Below are 14041 nucleotides of genomic sequence, written 5' to 3'. Positions count from 1 at the left end.
ATACATCTCTGCGATCTGGACATTGATACTCACTTTCGATTCCCCTCTAATATGTGAATTGTCAGCACCAAGCGCGAAGGACTTTTATAACAAGCCATTTGCTGCGACTAGAAACTCGTAGGTTTTTACCTTTGGATTTGCGGTCAATCCAATCTGGGGCAAGTGCGATCTGCAGTCAAGTTTGCTGTTATCAGGTGCACACATTCCTTATCTTTTTATAATACATATTTGCTCATATATTTTCAAGTATGAATATTTTATCACAGCTACCAAAGATTACCAAAGGCAGACCTAGCACGGTTACTCTATAAGGCCTTTATGAGTATATAGAGTCTTTAGAGAAACGTAGAGAAGAAAGAGAAGTCAAGCTACAAAAAGAGTTAGAAATCATGTTGGAAAATTAATTTGCATCTCTTGAAGACACAATCCAAAAACAAATAGAAAATAAAATAGAACTATTGGAGAATAAAATGGTGGCAATGGAGACTAGGTTGCACATTATAGAAAAACAAAACCAAGATACTAACCAAACACCCCAGCAAGGAGATGATGATACTTTAGAGAGTCTTAAAATGAAGGACATGATTAAAGAACTAGAAGAAAAAGTTAATAACTGCCTCACCCTAAATAATGTGGTAGATAAATTAGATATCAAACCAATTAAAGATGAAATGAAAAAATTAATAGAATTAGACCATGAGCGTAACAAAAGGGCCTTGAACCTTATAATCTTCAGTTTAAAAGATGAGGTAGATGAGGATACTTTAGCCATAGCCCAGACATAATTACATAATAGATTACAAATTGAAACAACGTGTCTCACAGAAGTAACAAGGTTAGGGAAATTAACTGAGAATAAAGGAAGACTGATTCGAATAAAGGTGAGCTCTACTGATCATAAGTATGACATACTTACTAAAACCTCAAGTCTAAAAGGAGCGAGAATATTTATAAATGAAGATCTCATTCCAGAAGATCAAGCAAAATTAAGAAAGGAGGTTCATAAGGTAAAAGAAGCTAGGAAGGAAGGAAAATGGGCAATAATAAAAAATAGAAAAGCCTTTATTCGAGATAGAAACCAAAAAGATAGTAATAAATAGCAATTCAACATGCTCCGGATCCTTTCTTGGAATTGCCGGGGTTTTTCATGGAACAAAGGCCCCAAGCTAAGTTGGATCTCCAATGATGTTGATATTATTTTGCTTGTTGAAACTTGGGAGCACGAAAAATCTAAGGTCCCTAACATAGATGGCTTTACGCTATGGTCTATTTGGAATAAGCGATCCTCCCATAGAGGCATTGGGGGAATAGCTTGTTACATTAAGAAGAACATCTCCCCCCATGCTAGGATCTATAAAAACGACCCTTACAACAAATATAGTTGGATAGAGATCACTGACATTAATAATAAAAATACCTACATAGCAATATGTTATTTCCCCCCATCAATTCTAACTCCTATAAGAAGAAGAATCTAGATAAAAATAGTCCTTACAATGGTTTAGAGAATGATATTTCTAGCCTAAGGAATGAAGGTAATATCCTTTTAATAGGTGAATTTAATGCTCGAACCTCGAGCAACCAAGCTATTATTCTAAGCACTCATTCCAACTCTAATCCTCTTTGGTTAGACGAAGACCCTACTTTGGCTAATCGGTACAAAAGGAGCTCTGCAGACCTCGGGGAGAATTTGTTTGGGTCGGAGCTAGTCAAGCTCTGTAGTGCTTAGGATCTCATAATTTGCAACAGTCTAAAGAAGTGGCCCAATTCTAGCCAGATGACCTACATCCATGGGCTTGGTAGCAGTGTGGTAGACTATGTTATTTCCAATTTCCCTTTATGCAACGAAATAATAAAACATCTTAAATGCCCACGAGCCTGACTCTGATCATAGGCCTTTACTTATAACTCTAAATTTTGTCATGCATAGATATCCCATAGAAAATAATCCTTATAGCCAAAAGAACTTAATATTTGATAGAAATAAAAACGATCTCTTTCTAAATGAATTAAAAACTATTTTGCTTCCTTTATCTAGGATAGACAATATAGAAGACCTCTATCACAATTTTACTACAAACCTCTCATATTCTATTAAAAAATTCTCAATTAAAGTTTTAAATAATAAAAGAAATAGCAAAACCAACCCATGGTATGACAAAGATTGTAAAAGTGTGAGGAGAGCTTTTAAGGAAGTTGTTGATGAATCTCTTAAAATGGATAAGATAAATATATACAAAGCCCTAACTAAAAGGAAAAAGAGGCAGTACATTCGTAAAAGACAAGAGAATCTCTTACACCTCTCTAAGGTAGCTCCTAAGAAATTTTGGAAGCAGATTCTGACTAGGAAAACTGAATATAATAATAAAATTGCTTTACACGATTGGAATTCCTATCTTAAAAAGCTTTATGAATCTCCAAATGTCATGGATAACTTTGAAACCTTGCTCACAATGAAAGAAGTTTTTATCATTAGAAGACATTGATTTTGAGATTAAACGTCTGGCAAATGGGAAAGCTAAGGACATTGAAGGTTACCAGACAGAAATCTTAAAAATTGGAGGTCCTGTTCTCATCCCCCACATCCACAAGCTTTTCAATCAAGCAGTCAAGCAAGGGTTCCCTAAACTATGGAATGAGAGCCTCATTATCCCTATTTTTAAAAGTGGGGATACAAATAACCCCTCTAATTATCAGACAATTATGATCAACCCTCTCTTAGCCAAGCTATATGGAATTATTTTGGAAAATAAGTTAAGCATATGGCTTGAAAGTGAAGGTAAGTGGGCTAAAGGCCAAGCGGGTTTTATAAGACATCACTCAACAACAAACCACCTCGTTATGCTTAGGATCATTATGGAGGAATGTCATCATGATAAATCCAATCTCTTTTGTTGCTTTTTGTACTTTAGAAAGGCTTTCGATACGGTTCCTAGAAACAACCTTTGGAATAGATTAGAAGAGCTAAATGTTCCTTTCGAATTGAGAGTTGTCGCTATAAGGTTATACGAGAATGTAATTGCCAAGCTAAAAAGCAATGAGGGTTGGTCAAAAGATATTAAATGTAATATCGGAGTTAAACAAGGTTGCCCCCTCTCCCCTACCCTATTTGGCATTTACATCGACAAGCTTGAAGGTTATTTAGAGGAAGCAAGATGTGCTGGCACGATCTTAGCTGGGATAGTCATCATCCTTCTTCTCTATGCTGACGATATTGTTCTTCTCGCAAGGTGCCCATCTGATCTTGATAAGCAACTTAGCCTTCTTAAGGATTTTTGCTCTACCATGGGTATGACTATTAACACTGACAGAACAAAAGTTATGATTATCAAATCCAAGAAGGACACTTACGCTAATTTTATGTATGACAATAATAACTTGGAGGAAGTGTATTCTTACAAGTACCTAGGAATTGATATTCATTACAAGCTCAACTGGAACTATAGTATTGAGAAAAGGATTAATGGGGGGTGGAAAGCTTATTTTGGTCTTGAAAATAATTGTAAAACGACAAACCTTGTAATGTGGGATAAAAAGAAGTTCCTCTTTGAAACTTTAGTCACTCCTGTTATCTTATATGGATGTGAGCTCCGGGGTTGCAACATCTCTAGAGAATCCTGGAGAAAGATTGAGCAAATCCAGAAGTGTTTTATAACGTATAACCTGAAAATTAAAAACAATACACCCTATCCTATTCTCCTTATAGAAGTAGGTCTTTCCCCTATCGAGAGCCTAGCTATGACTAGGCTTCTGTTGTACAAGCACAAACTCAATAACATAGGGGATCATAGACTTCCTAAGCTAGCTTTAAATTCCAGCCAAAACCACCTAAGGTTCAAGCGGGGGTGGTATAAAGACATGAGGGCCCGGTTAAACCATTGGGAGATCAACGAGAATGATGCATTGCAAAACATTAATAACATTAAAAATATTGTTACTTCTAAGTTCAAAGAAATGTGGTGTGAGAAACATTTAACAACGAAAAGAAAATTAAGTTATCATAAGAAGGTCATCAACCCCACCCTAGAAGATCAAAAGTATCTCTCTGTTTTAACTAGCTCAAAGAAGAAAAATAATATAGCGAAGATTAGAACAAACTCTCATGACCCCCATAGTGAAACAGGTCGTTGGGCAGTTCCTAAAACACCATGGATGGAAAGGATCTGCCATCTCTGTGAGAATAGGATCATCGAGGATGAAAACCACTTCCTCTTAGAGTGCCCAGCGTACAACCACATTAGATCTCAGTTTCATAATCTTTGTCGCAATACTAACCTTCCTAGTCTTTTACGATGTCAAAATTATAGTGAGCTCGTGAGGCTTTTCTCCAAGCTTTTAGAGCATAGGAATAAAATTTTAAATCAAACTAAATAATTTGTTTCTTTAGGTCCGATAGACCAAAGTTTGGTCTCAGTGGAAGATAACCATCATCATCATCATTTAATTTGATTATTTAAAGAAGGTTATGTTGTTTTTCTTTTTTGTCAAAAGGAATTGACTTTCAATTAGTTTTGATTTTTTTATAGATTTCATTCAAGTTTCGAAAAAATTAAATATTAAACTAAATATTTTGAAAAACAAAAATACATTTTGAAATTTTTGAAATTTGAATTTTGATTAGTTCATTTACATGTAATGAGTAATTTCATGGTGTATGAAAAACAATTTATTTAAAAAACAAAAAACCAAGTGTCATAACATTTAATAGAAAATACACCTATCAAATCTAAATATTTATGAAAATGAATTGTTATTGTATGAAGTACCAAACCAAGCGTCACAACATTTAATAAAGAGTACACCTATCAAATCTATTTTAATATTTATTTTTACTATATAGTTTTACTAAGAAAAATATACAAAATAATAAATATAGTCATTTATATATATTATATTATTTTTAATTTGATATTTTTTAATTTTTTAATTAATAATTGGATAGTGAATTTAATATAATATAGATAACAACATACTTTTTAGTTACAATATTCATTTAAATTAATTTATTTGCATAAACCATTTAGATTTCTTTTTATAACTCATTTATAATTAATTTATTTAGACAAATGTTAATTTATTTATTTTTCATGTTTTTTATAAGAACAATATTGATGTTGCATTTCAAAATTTATATATTTATGATGATGATGATGATGATGGTTAACGTCCGCTGAGACCAAACAATGGTCTATCGGACCTAAAGAAACAAATTATTTATTTTGATTTAAGATTTTATTCCTATGCTCAAAAAGCTTGGAGAGAAGCCTCCCGAGCTCACTATAATTTTGACATTGTAAAAGGCTAGGAAGGTCAGTATTGTAACAAATATTGTGAAACTGAGATCTAATGTGGTTATACGCGGGGCACTCTAACAGGAAGTGGTTTTCATCCTCGATGTTCCTATTCTCACATATATGGCAGATCCTTTCCATTCATGGTGTTTTAAGAACTGCCCAACGACCTGTTTCACTATGGAGCTCATGAGAATTCGTTCTAATCTTTGCTATATTAATTTTCTTCTTTGAGCTAGTTAAAATAGAGAGATACTTTTGATCTTCTAGGGTGGGGTTGATGACCTTCTTATAATAACTTAATTTTCTTTTAGCCGCTAAATCTTTCTCACACCACATTTTTTCTTTGAACTTAGAGGTAACAATATCTTTAATGTTATTTATGTTTTGCAATGCATCATTTTCGTTGATCTCCCAATAGTTTAACCAGGCCCTTGTGTCTTTATGCACCCTCGATTGAGCCTTAGGTGGTTTTGGCTAGAATTTAAAGCTAGCTTAGGAAGTCTATGATCGTCTATGTTACTGATTTTGTGCTTGTACAATAGAAACCTAAGCATAGCTAGGCTCTCAATAGGGGAAAGACCTGCTTCTATAAGGAGAATAGGATAGGGTGTATTACTTTTAATTTTTAGGTTATAAGTTATAAAGCGCTTCTGGATTTGCTCAATCTTTCTCCATGACTCTCTGGAGATGCTGCAACCCCAAACCTCACAACCATATAAGATAACAGGAGTGACTAAAGTTTCAAAGAGGAACTTCTTTTGATCCCACATTACAAGGTTTGCTATTTTACAATTATTTTCAAGACCAAAATAAGCTTTCCACCCCCCATTAATCCTTTTCTCAATGCTATGGTTCCAGTTCAGCTTGTGATGAATATCAATTCCTAGGTACTTGTAAGAATACACTTCCTCCAAGTTATTATTGTCATACATAAAATTAGCGTAAGTGTCCTTCTTGGATTTGATAATCATAACTTTTGTTTTGTCAGTGTTAACAGTCATACCCATGGTAGAGCAGAAATTCTTAAGAAGCTTGAGTTGCCTATTAAGATCAGATGGGCACCTTGCCAAAAGAACAATATCGTCAGCATAAAGAAGAAGGATGACGACTATCCCAGCTAAGATCGTGCCATCACATCCTGCTTCCTCTAAATAGCCTTCGAGCTTATCGATGTAAATGCCAAATAGGGTAGGGGAGAGGGGGCAACCTTGTTTAACTCCGATGTTACACTTAATATCTTTCGACCACCCCTCATTGCTCTTTAGCTTGGCAATTACATTCTCGTATAACCTTATAGTGGCAGCTCTCAACTCGAGCAGTTCCAAAGGTTGTATCTAGGAACCGTATCGAAAGCCTTTCTAAATTCCACAAAGCAACAAAATAAATTGGATTTATCATTACGACATTCCTCCGCAATGATCCTAAGCGTAACAAGGTGGTCTGTTGTTGAGTGATGCCTTCTGAAACCTGCTTGGCCTTTAGCCCGCTTACCTTCACTTTCAAGCCATATGCTTAACTTCTTTTCCAAAATACTACCATATAACTTGGCTAAGAGAGGGCTGATCATAATTGTTCGATAATTAGAGGGGTTATTTGTATCCCCACTTTTAAAAATAGGGATAATGAGGCTCTCAGTCCAAGGTTTAGGGAACCCTTGCTTGACTGCTTGATTGAAAAGCTTGTGGATGTGGGGGATGAGGACATGACCTCCGATTTTTAAGATTTATGCTTGGTAACCTTCAATGTCCTTAGCTTTCCCATTAGCGAGGTGATTAACCCCAAACTTAATGTCTTCTAAAGAGAAAACTTCTTTCGTTGTGAGAAGGGTTTCCAAATTATCCATGACACTTGGAGATTCATAAAGCTTTTTAATTTATAATACAATTTTTTACATAATAATAATACTAACAATAATTTAATTTTAAGAGATATGAATATCATATTATATGTAAGGCTCTTTTAAATTGAGGTTTATGATTACTATGTAGCATACATTATATATACATGGTTTTGGAGATTTTAACTCTATAAAAAATTAAATTAAACTAAAATAGTTATCAATTACGTTTTACATAAGAAAAGGTGTTACAAGAAAAGGTGTTACGCAATAAGAAGTTTTTATTTGATTTTATTTTAATTGTCTAATTTGCTTTTTCAAATTTTTTGGGGGTTAAATTATATATATTTTTTAAATTATGTATTTTTTGTTTTTACATTTTTATGCTTGATTTATTTTTAATATAATTTTTTATGTTTGAATTTTTTGGATCATTTTTTAATTTTTTAAACTCTTTTTTTAATGTTTTAATATATTTTTTGTTTACTTGTTATTATTTTTTAATTTTTTGTTTTTTTTTTTTTTTCGTTGTTTTAATTTTTGTTTTGTTTTGTATTTTTCATTTATGTTTATTTATTATTATTATTATTTTTGCAGGGCTTGTGTCGATCTTTGACTAGCAACCCGACTCCCTATGTGTCAATTTGATAGTTGATTTGAAAGGTTTCATTACAATGGATCAAGTCCACCCCCACAATGTGTCAATTTCATGGTTAATTTTTAAGTTTTCATTGCAATGGGTCGAGTTTGCCTGCAATGCGTGTCAATTTGATGGTTGATTTTTAAATTTTCATTGCAATGCGTCAAGTTGACTACGACTAATATTTTAAAATAGATTTTAGCATTTAAAAAAATTATTACTCTTGGTATAATGACACTTTGATTTAGGTATTCATTTTTAAGGGGTTTTTTAGTCATGATATTTCGTTTTAATTCTATGGCTGAAAAAAAATCAAATTTTAAGGTTTTTTTAGAGCCATGATATTTGATCTTTAACGCCATGATTGAAAAATGTCAGAATTTAAGGTTTTTCGGAGTCATGATATTTATGTTTAATGCCATGGTTGAAAATTGTTGGAATTTTTAGGTTTTTTAGAGTTGTGATACTTTATATTTAACGTTATCATCAAAATCTATTGGAATTTTAAGGTTTTTCAGAGTCATGATATATTTTTAATGCCATTGCTAAAAAATGTTATAATTTAACAAAAAAAAACGTTGATGCATCATCAACACCTTTCCATTTCAAGGTGTTTTTTCATGTTTATTGCAAGGAAGTTTTAGTTTTTAATGACATTATTAAAAAAATGGAATTTTAACCTTAAAAAAATGGTGTTCATGCATCATCAACACTTTTTGTTTTCAGGGTGTTTTTTCATGTTTCTTGCACAAAAAAGTTGGTTTTTAATGATGGTGCTAAAACAATTGGAATTTTAACCCTCGAAAAAAAAGTTGATGCAACATCAAAATTTTCATTTTCAAACTGTTTTTTCATGTTTTTTGCTAAAAAATAGGGGTTTTTGGGCTAGAGTTCTCATATTGAGGTTACAGTTCTTATTAAGTTTGTAAGTTTTTTGGAAGGTGAAGAGTGCATTGAAGACAATCTTCGAGAGCATTTATGCCAATCAAAGAACATATTTTCCTGCCTCGCAGGGCCGTAGGGACTCATGGTAGTTAGGCTCATGCTAAGAGATCTATCCATGGAAACTATGCCTTCCCCAAGCTGCCATCCTTCCTGGACAAAACATAGAAGATAAGGAAGAAGATAATGCTTGTTGGCAGTTAGCTTGATGCTTTCTTAATACTGGCCAACTCCAAAAGAGTGTGCACAAGATCCAGAGGCCCCATATTTATAGTAGAAGGTGAGACTCAAATATTTTATTTTCCCTAATAGAATAGGTCCTTTTATTTGGCCTGCTCAATATAGGTCCTTTTATTTATCCTACTTAGTGTATCAAGTAATGGAAATAAGTATAAAGAAATTATATTTGCAAAGTAGGTATCTCATAGTTATATAAATCATTTTGTCCTTTTAGCAATGTAATAACAGAGTGCACAACTGCACTTATTAATAAATTGATATCAAATACAATAGGGGAATTCGAGAAAGATGTAACCTTGAATTAGTTGTACAATTTCCCTTCTTTGGTCTTACCTAACCTATCAATGAAGAAAGTTTATACAACCCCTACAATTTCCAAAATGCAAGCTATAGTTTATAGAACCCCTATAATTTCCAAAACTCAAGCTCTTTTCCAACCTATCAAACTTTCAATCAACAAGGAAAGTCGTGAAGCGGGTTTATGAGCCAACATTTTTTCTTGCATAAAATAAATTATCAAATCTAGAAGCTTAGAGGTTGAGTAGGGAGTCTCCATGCCAGTTAACATATTTTGTGTTAAGCACTTGCTCTAATCCCAAAATTGGTTGGTCAAACAAATCCAATTACTATCTCACCTGTTTTAATTTCTAAATCCCCTGATTTGTCCTCATCTCTTTGGTATCATTTTCAATAAAAAATTCAAAGGGTATCATGGTGAACTTGAACATTTAGCTATAGTCAAATTTTCATTTCAATACTAAAGAATTCCAGAAATGGAACAATTGACATAAGTTAAAGATATCAAACTTAAACCATAGCACCTAGACATATTATTAAATTAAATGTTAAACCACAATAAGCTAAATAGTGTCGAATTGAGGGTTGGTGACTATCTATATTCTCCCACCCTTTCCTTAAAGGTGAAGCATCTGGTAGTGATTACAAAATCTACTAGAGTCCAAATAGCATGTGCCAGAAACACCACATAGAACACAAATCCGTGACCAACCTAATTCGTCGTTATCTGAAGACCAAGAGGCTAGCAAGAAACCCACAAAAGACAAAATTAGAAGCATTAGGAAATCCCTAGACTGCGGTACCCATAGCCCATGCTCACTCATCATTATCGGATGACGAAATATTTCTTGTAACCATCACATTGGAGCTAAGAGGTCCATCAAGTCACCACCATCCAAGTCACAAGCTATATGTCTCTCCACATGTGCTAGATGAGGGTCAATCCTATAAAAAACAAACCTCTGATTCTTGAGCATCCTCTTAACATCCTCCACATAAGCGAAAAAATTGTATTTCTCCACTTGCTTGTCCCTCAATATTAAGCCCAACAAAGTATTCGTTTGCCAATGAAGAGCCGCCGAGTTTAAATATTATTTCCTCGTACCCTTGGTGTGCCCAGGGTCTGGCACCCAAACTGACATATCCTATAGTAGCTCAAAAATAGATAGGGATTGCCTTTTCTCTCCTGCTTTGGACTCAAGCTTGCAGATTTCTTTACTCATTTCAAGCTTAATTGTGTTCGAATATGTGCCTGCTAAGTACTAGGAAAAGAGTCTTACCCCTCATTCCCTCCTACTCCTCATCCTTTTCCTAGGTGACATCGCCGAGTCTAAGGGAGGAGACTTAATATCTCTAAAAGGATTTCCTCTACCTACAAAAGAGAAAAATGATTGACTTGACCCACCCTCTATAATACCGGGGAACTAGTAGACCAAATCATCACAATAACACTAGAAAAATACTTAGTCTTAAACAAAGACCCACCAGAGAAGGAAGAGGATAGAACTTCCTCCACGAAAGTCCCTTCACCCTTGACCATTAAATTAGAAAGGATAAAATCTAGGACCAGGAGAATTTGGCATCAAGGAGAACACAACTAGACACCAAATTCCCACACCCAACACTTGACTTGCCACACAAATAAACCCACACATGAAGACCCTTTCATAAACTTCCAACTACAACATGAAAAATCCACCTTACATCGAGAGAAAATGACCCAAGACAAACCCCAACACCAAACTAAATCAACACTCTCGACGATATCCCCTTCTTAAAGAAGAAAATTTATACACAAATAAGTAGACTCAAAAATATTAAGACTAAACCCTCCAGAACATCTAAACAAGAGAACCAAGAAAAGAAAAGGTGAGACCTAAGTGAGTGTGATGTGCTTGCAATTTGATGAGCCCAACATGACCTCTGAATTGGAGAAATCCACCAGCCAATGACACTAGGCTCTGCAGACATCCCCTAAAACCACACCCCATATAAATTGAACAACATTAAATCCCTGTCAACCAACCCAACTCAATGATTTCCACAACACTAGGACCCTCACACATGCCAACTTCACAGATAATTACTCCAAGAGGTCGAGGAGCTTACCTTGGCTCTTTTCCTCTCGCTAAAAATGAATTCATCACCCATCAAAACCCATAAATAAACCATTAACCAAGTGTAGCACTACATGCTCATGCATGCAAGGTGCAAGCCACATCCTCCTGACATTAATTGGATACTATGAACTCGAGTGTGATGGGTGCATTGCCGAAGGTGCTGTTCCATCTGCCATCACACCCCCATCGAGAAAAAGAGTGGAGGACTGTTATATGCATATGTGTCTTTAGATTTTATTGCATGTATAAGGTGCAAAATTTTGAGATGGGTTGCCACTCAAAAGCATGTCCTTTGATAAATTTATACTCACAATAATCTCTTTGACTCACTTAAAAATTGAGATTAATTTCAAATTTTGTTGATTTTTTTTCAAATATTTTATTTAATCTATATATCTTCACGAAGACGATGGACAAGTTTATATTTATTTTGTTTCATACATAATATAAGAGTCATTTTACATTTTTCATAATTTTTTTAACCTAGTATCCATGTGGTCACACTCCTATCACAAAGATATAATCTTTGGTCTTTGCATATGAATGTATTTTTTTGTGAGTTGTAATATTGTTCAATTAGTCTTTATTTCAATTTTCTTATATTATTAAAAACTATATTTCATGTTCAATTGTTTTCATGTGAAGCAAGTGGAATCGACATGCAAAGGAGTACAAGACTACATGTTTCCATTCACTATAATAACCTACAACCATACAGATATATTGGCTACAAGCATTTTAATGGATGTCTTGGTATAGGTTTTTTTCTTAAAGCGTATGTTTTATGATTTTTTCTAGCTTCTATAATCAATAAATTTCAATTTTATTATAGATATTAGAATTTATAATTTTTTAATAGTCATTGATTCTTATCTTTAAAAATTTTATAAGTAATTTTTTATTTTTTTATGGACAAGTATAGTTTTTGGGACATATTTGAGTTGATTATTAGATTTCACTTATTTCTATCATATAGGTGGATACATATTCACAACTGTTTAAAAAAAATGCAAGCTACAATTCGAGAAATGTACAAATAGACAAAAGCACAAACTTTCAAGCCTTCAAATAATCTAGAAACACATGTAGAAACCCATAACACTGAATTGGAACAACAATTGCATGATTTTTTTGGAAGTGTTTCTCATGATGATCTAGATGAAGAAAAAAATAAAGTTGAAGAAGAGCCTAACAATAAAAAGAATCTTGAAATGCAAACAAAAAGAAAATTTTGTATGGAATGGTTGTAAGTTTGATTGGTTGAATTATGTGACACATGATGATACAATCACCATGAAATGTAGCTATTGTGAGAATGTAATATTCCTAATAGAAAAATTAACAGTAATATCCAAACATGTGCTAAGAAACAACAAGCAAAATATGAAATCAAAGTACTCCAATTAGAACATCAATAAATATGAGTAGAATATATGAGCCATTTTATTTATATGGGGAAATCTGAGTACAAAATGAGAGAAAGATGGAACCTGGGCTTGCCAAGCAAGCTACACAAATCCTAGGTGAAATCTCTCTAACTCAATCACTGAAATGACTCAAAACTGATAATATGCATTGCCCAAAAAATCTCCTACAAACTTGCAAATGAAATTAGATGTTCTGCTCAAAATAATGCCTAGAATGCTCCGAAATTGCAGCCATGATTTCCTCTCCTCAAACCTGAAAATAGACAGAAAAGGTTTGGCCTATCTCCAAGCCAAAATCGACAAAAAGTAATGCAAATACCCTAGCTAACTAGAAATTCGCCCTGCTATAAGAATGAGTATTTCAGACTCGAGTATCACCTAGAAAATTCTACAAAATTAGCTAGAGAATCCTCTCAATAAACCCACAAAAACTCAAAAAGGGTTTGGACTGAGTCCACCGATCCCTGACGACCCCCAAAAAGTGCAAATTGCCCAATTTAGCCAGAAAATGCCGCACAATACTGATATTGCTGAATTAAGCCCTAATTCAGCACTAGAAATACAAGATTGTTAATATAGTCATTTATATGTTATATTATATTATTTTTAATTTAACGATTTTTAATTTTTTAATTAATAATTGGATAATGAATTTAATATAAAATAGATAACAACATACTTTTTAGTTACAATATTCATTTAAATTAATTTATAATTTATTTGCATAAACCATTTAGATTTCTTTTTATAATTTATTTAGACAAATTTTAATTAATTATTTTTTATATGAAAAATATTGATGTTGCATTTCAAAATTGATATATTTATAATTTTGAATACAAATTTTTACATAATAATAATAATAACAATAATTTAATTCTAAGAGATATAAATATCATATTATATGTAAGGCTATTTTTAATTGGGGTTTATGATTTACTATGTAGTATACTTTATATATACATTAAAGTTTTTAGCTCTATACAAATTTAAATTAATATAAAGTAGTTATCAATTACTTTTTACATAAGAAGCAGTTATTAAGCAACAACATGTTTATATTTGATTTTATTTTAATTGTCTAATTTGCTTTTTCAAATTTTTTTGGGGGTTAAATTATAATTTTTTTCTTATATTATGTTTTCTAAAGTTTTTATTTTTTATTTTTTCTGTATGCTTGATTTATTTTTAATATAATTTTTTATGTTTGATTTTTTGGATTTTTAAAATTTTTTTAACTCATT

The sequence above is a fragment of the Pinus tabuliformis genome, chromosome J, assembly GCF_031772625.1.
Source record: "Pinus tabuliformis cultivar Carrire ecotype Pingquan chromosome J, CPIR1, whole genome shotgun sequence".
NCBI lineage: Eukaryota > Viridiplantae > Streptophyta > Pinopsida > Pinales > Pinaceae > Pinus > Pinus tabuliformis.
Note: the sequence above shows the minus strand (reverse complement) of the source record.